The sequence below is a fragment of the Desmodus rotundus genome, chromosome 1 (assembly GCF_022682495.2).
Source record: "Desmodus rotundus isolate HL8 chromosome 1, HLdesRot8A.1, whole genome shotgun sequence".
NCBI lineage: Eukaryota > Metazoa > Chordata > Mammalia > Chiroptera > Phyllostomidae > Desmodus > Desmodus rotundus.
In genome coordinates this window covers 193,187,376-193,193,375 of record NC_071387.1, presented here as the reverse complement: position 1 = coordinate 193,193,375, position 6,000 = coordinate 193,187,376, and positions in this window count along the sequence as shown.

Below are 6,000 nucleotides of genomic sequence, written 5' to 3'. Positions count from 1 at the left end.
ATACAATTTTTGGAACATAGTAAAAAGTCAGTATTTCTGTTTTTTGATGTATGACAGAGACTGCTAATATTTTTTCACAAAAGTCCTCTTCTTTATTGTAATAGAACTACTGAATTCTTGCAAACACATTTCTGAGACAGGCTGAGGTTTGTAGAGAGGTGTGGATTTATGCCTAATCATGGCCATGAGTTGTGTGTGTAAATGATATATGTCACCTCCTTAAAAAGACGATTGTTCTTTACACCCTCTATCTCATGGGCTAAAGGGCAGAAATAGAGTCACTTGGCAATGCAGGCTAGGTTCACACCTTAGGGAGGGTCTTACAAGAAAGAAATGGCCCACAAACTTAGAGGTCCTCATGCAGCAGAATTTTATACCCACTCTGGATTATCCAATATGCTCTGGAAATTACGTATGAATTAGCAATCTTGCAGTGGAACTCCTTGTTACAGAGGCTTCGTGTATACACCATAAAGGCATGAAGTTAATATGGGGAAGGATGATGCTCTCATAACAACAAAAAAATCTAAAATCAACGACATTGGCCTAGGGGCTGGCATGCAGGCAGAATATGTAATGCAGGAGAGAAAGTATATCTTTGAATTGGCAATATAGGTAGTGAAATGGTCACCATGAGAACTCAGGAGACACAGCATGTGCTTATTGAACTTGTAGTTCTGTAAAAGTGATTAGGAAAATTACAATTATTGGTGTCCCTGGATGTTTCTGGCAGACACTAGGAAGTGCTTGAGTCAGGCAAAAATCAGTCGATTTGCAAACAGAGATGAAAGGGAACTCAGCGCTGCTGTAGGAAAATCTCCATGCATATGGGCTACAATTTAAATTGATTGCAATTTTGGTGATGTTGGGTCTCGTAGTTGAAAAAGCCAAAAAGCTTCTGAAGCCCAAGCAGCAGGAGATAGGATTTTCATTCAATGTCTTTTTCAAGAGCCTCCAGTTCAAGGCCAGACAGTGGGTGCCAGCTCAGCTGCAGAGAAGAGATTAATGATGCTGCTCTCCCTGTTCACACCAAGCTTGCTGTTTCAGTTGGCTTCCCAAGAATTGTGACCAGATGTGATCTGCGACTGTGGAAATCATGCAGAGCAAATAAACCAAAACCTCCGAGGGGTTCTATATCCCCAAAGATACATAAACCTGCAATCACTAGGCACTAAAGGCCCTTCCATCTGTAGACTTCCATGCCCACTTTAGATGGAGCCAAAAAGGATAATGGACCAGAAATGTCCTTCTACAGGGGAAAGCCAGAGTCCAGGGAGGATATTGGAAAATAGAATTCCTAAAGGATAGAAATAGGGTTGCCAGATGGGTAATCATGGACATTTCTGCATGCAGGACAGGGGGTTTTCACAGTTACTGCCAACCGAGATTGATCATTGCTATAAAATACGGACTGCAGTAGGCTTTCAACACTTCTTCCACCCACTCCCTGCCTTTTATACAGGTACCTTGCTTCTTCACCTATGACACTAAATGGAATGGATAATTTGTCTTTCAACTTATCAATCAACAGGAAATGGAAAACAATATCTCCATTGCCTGCAAAGTGCAGTGCCCCCTCCAAGAGCATGTAGGGTAAGCTCCATCCAGCAATTAGTGAATCCTTTGGAATGTTATTGACAATAGTTTATAGAGACACTTGAATATACTAAAGCAAACATTTTTTATTCCTTTTTCACTTTTTACCTGTTGTTCACTTTTAGTATTACAATTCCCAAGTTTCAAATGTGCACATGGCCACATAATACTCGTCCAATTCTAGTCTCCTCTGCATCTATTGACGATGTCTCTATAGCAATATTCTGCTCACTGGGATGAGATATGCAACTTTTGTGAGACACACCTATAAGAGGGAGTTGCTTGTCCTCTGTTTTCTTGTTCTTTCCTCTTGAAAGCTCCAACAGTGACATATGAATGATGCAGTTTTGAACATGTAAATAAAACACCCTAAAGCATGATAGAACTATAAAATAAAACAAACCTGAATTCTGGGATAAACTTCTAGAGTAGCGCTAGCCAGCATTCCAGTCTGCCCACTTCTCTATCAGGTTTCTTCCTTGAGAATTCTGGAAATATGTATCATTTCTCTTCTACTGTGATTATTCCTTTGGAAAATTCTGGACTTAATATGATTTTCCAGTTTTAATCATGGCATACCATTTTAACTATATACGTGATACAGTTTTTTTCTTATTTTTGAAGTTCAAGAAATTTACAGAGATATGCTGGGAGGTTAATAATTATTGTCTACCAGATTTCCCTGCAATGTGGTGTGGCATTTCAATCTATAGAGTCAAGGCTTTTTGTTTTGAATTTCTAAATTTATTATTGTTCAAGTAGTTAAATGTGTACAATAATCTTGGAGACACATTGCTTTTTTCATTGTTTATTGGTTTCCTGTTGCTGCCAGACAAATTAACATGATCTTAGTGTGTAAAAGCAATGCAAAATTGTCTTAATAATAAATTGGGTCGTGGTCCAACACAGGTCAGTACAGGCTAAAATCAAGGTGTCGACAAAGCTGAAATACTTTCTGGATGCTCAAAAGAAGAGTCTGTTTCCTTATCTTTTACAGCCTCTGAAAATTCCTAAATCTTAGTTGACTCATGGTTTCTTCTTCCATCTTCAAAGCCAACCACTTTCTTCCCTCTGACCTTTCCCCTGTCCCCAGCCTGGAAAAGCCTTCTGCATAGGGATGTACATGATTAGATTGGGCCCAACTGGTTAACTGAGGAAATCTTTCCATTTCCAGGCCCATATCTTTAATCACATCTGCAAAGTCCTTTTTGCAAGATACCATACACATATTCACAGGTTCTGAGGGTCAGGACATGGGTACTTTTGGAGCTATTATTTTGTCTACCACAAAAGGTTTATTATTTATTTTGGTCTGTTTCACACAATAAGGAGGAAATAGAAACAATGCTACCCAAACTCTTTGTAAAAATAATAGAGAAATGAATATTTTATAACTACTTTTATTGTGTCAGAATAACTTTATTAGCACAACCAGACAAAAAAAATTGAAGAAGCAGATTATGACAATCCAATATCTTTGAAACACAGATCCTTGGGATGATATTTATACCCTGAACTGTCCGATAGTGTCTCGTAAATAAGGTCTTGAGTCAGGTTTTGTATTGATGTCTTCATATTTGCATCTAAAGAACACTATGGGGAACATTTTTCAGGTAGTCCAGACAGTTGTTGGGGCCTGTGCAGACTTTTATTATTACTATTTTGGTGTGCATTACTTTTCTCTGTTGAGTGTACAAAACTGCTTGGTTTCTGTGATCAAAAGCATGCAAAAATCTTTACTCTGTGTTGTATCTTATAAAGATCAATGAGTATCTAAAATGATCTATGCATTCCTTTGTCATAGGTTCATAATTACAAGTCTTTTTTTGTTTCAATTCTTCTCTACTTTTTCTAAGTGTCTTTTCACAAGTATCATTTCATAATTAATTTCCCTCATAAAACCACAATGATCTGAGGACATGCCAAAATTTAATTCTTGCAAACTATCTTTGCTCTTAAGCCAAAAAGAAATATTTTATTCCCATTCTCACCTCTTCATATATAAATTGACTTGATGTTTGTGGTAAATTTCCTCACAGTGTTATCCTGTCAGATCCATTGTTTTGTTTCTGTCCATTCTCAGGTTTTGCATTATTAAATTAGTTTGACTGAGACAGATTCTTTTTAGATAAGAAGAGAATAAAAAAACAATTAAAATTATTTTATTGTTTAATTACAGTTGTCTGCATTTGCATATGCCACCTAATCAACACAAAACAATTCTTTTAAAAATTAAACTTATTTTACTGTATAAAATATTCAAATAAAATATAGTTTAAACTTGTTTTAAATGCTAGATTCCTGAGTAGATAAAACTGTTTAAACACCTCTAATAAGTCTTACAATGATTATGCACGGAGTTCAAGAAGAAGGATACATTAACAGAAGATGGTAGAGATTAGGGTGGGATGTTATTGCTGCTAAGAGTATTGTCAACTGTCAGTAACACCTCTTACAGGTATAATGAAATGAAATTAAGAAAATCTCAGAGAACAGCTTTAGTTTTTTTTAACATATATTCTTCTTCTCAAAAAAATCATACACTTCCTTGAGAGTAGTAATAAGACAAAAATTCCAACTTAATTAAAAATTTAAAAAAGAGAGAGAGTTCTAAACATCTGGATGACAATCAATTGCTGAGCAATAAACAGTAAGAGTAAACCATAAATCAAAGCAGGCTGATATAATTGCCTCTTTCATAAAATTCTAAACTTAGATGTTGATTGCAGTACATTCATTAACTATATTGTCCTATTTTCCCCTGAATATTTTACTTTAGTTGGAATATGCAGTATCACGTCCATAGGGAATGTGTAGTTGTTAAAAAAACCTGTATTACTATAAGTGAACTATAGTTACATATGTTGGGATACAGCTAAACTAAATTATCTAACAACGAGGGCAACTGTGCAGGTTGTATGATGAGTTTAGGTTTTCCCATAGTATAAAAACAAAACCAGAAAACAAACAAAAAAAGGATTCTGGTTAATGGAGCTTAATGAAATTTGAGGTCAAAGTAATAACTTATGCTTTGGTGCCTCTTTTCAAGTTAAAAATTCAGATGAAAATATCTTGCCTGAAATCATACACTTACAGATGTTGTTTGGAATATGCAATCTATTAGTAGAAAAAGTAATTGTGGAAACAAAATTGTTAGACAAACGTTATAGTCACTGAATTATCTTATGAAATGCAAAGGATGCTAAACTTTCAGAAGTAAGGAAAGAATCTTGGAAAGAAACAGAAATACATGTAAACTTACTAAGAAATAACTGTATTACAAAAAAAAAAAAAAAAACCCTGATGAATGTGGAGCCACTCAAAACCTTGTTAAAGTTTTGACCATGGCTTGCTAAAATACATTTTTCTGTGGCTCACATGATGCTGTATTTACCTGTTGTTCCTCCTACTTCTTTGAAAGTTCACCTAAGTAGTTTAATGCATACTTTTTCCTCACCTTGAATTTGAAGAGAGAAAGTTTCTGTATCTTAATTCTAAGCTTCTTTTCTCAAGCTATAATATTTAAAAATGGCTTCAGTAACTTACATGATATTTCTAAGTTCATATGACTATACAAACTTTTATGAGAACTTAATTTATATACACCTGTCTATTATATTTTCTACTTGGGTAGTTCAAAATCATCACCTATGCATAGGTTTAGATGGATACTTAGACTGTTTTTTGCCCAAGTGGTAGACTATTTCTACTGTCTTGGCCTGGATCTTGTTTCCAAAATGATGTATTTCCTTCCAGAGGGAGAATGACAGAAATTATCTTTTCATATGGAAACGAGATTCTTTTAGGACATTTGGTCCTTGATAGTTGGTTCCACCTAACATGTTGTTGCTTAGAAAACATCCTTGGGTTCAAATAGCCTATAACGTTTATTTCTACATTCGGTTTATAGTATTAATGCATAAAATTACTATTATACTTTAATGGTTCTAGTTGTGTTGTGGCTGTATTGCCTATTGTATGTGTGTGTGTATTGTTTTGCACTTCAAAGTCTTACACAGTTTTACACAGGGAATTCTCTCAAGTCTAAATATAGGTTCAAAGCAAATCCAATCAAAATCCCATAGGTAATTTGTGAATATTAGCAGGCTGATTATAATATTTATATAGAAATATAAATTATCTAAAAAGCAAAAAAAAGAAAAACGTTGTAATACTTACATGCTTTTATTTTAAGAATTACCCTAAAGCCGTGGTAATCGAGTATTATGTCAAATGGATACCCTTGAAGATTATGAGTACAAATGTGCAGAAATGGATTAGCCCTCACATGGTCAGTTGACGTGTTGCAATGATGACGGAGCAACTTTCCAGGCAAAGAGGATTCTTTTCAACAAATGATAACAAGACAATTAAAAATTCATTTTGAAGAAAAAAAAAAGAACA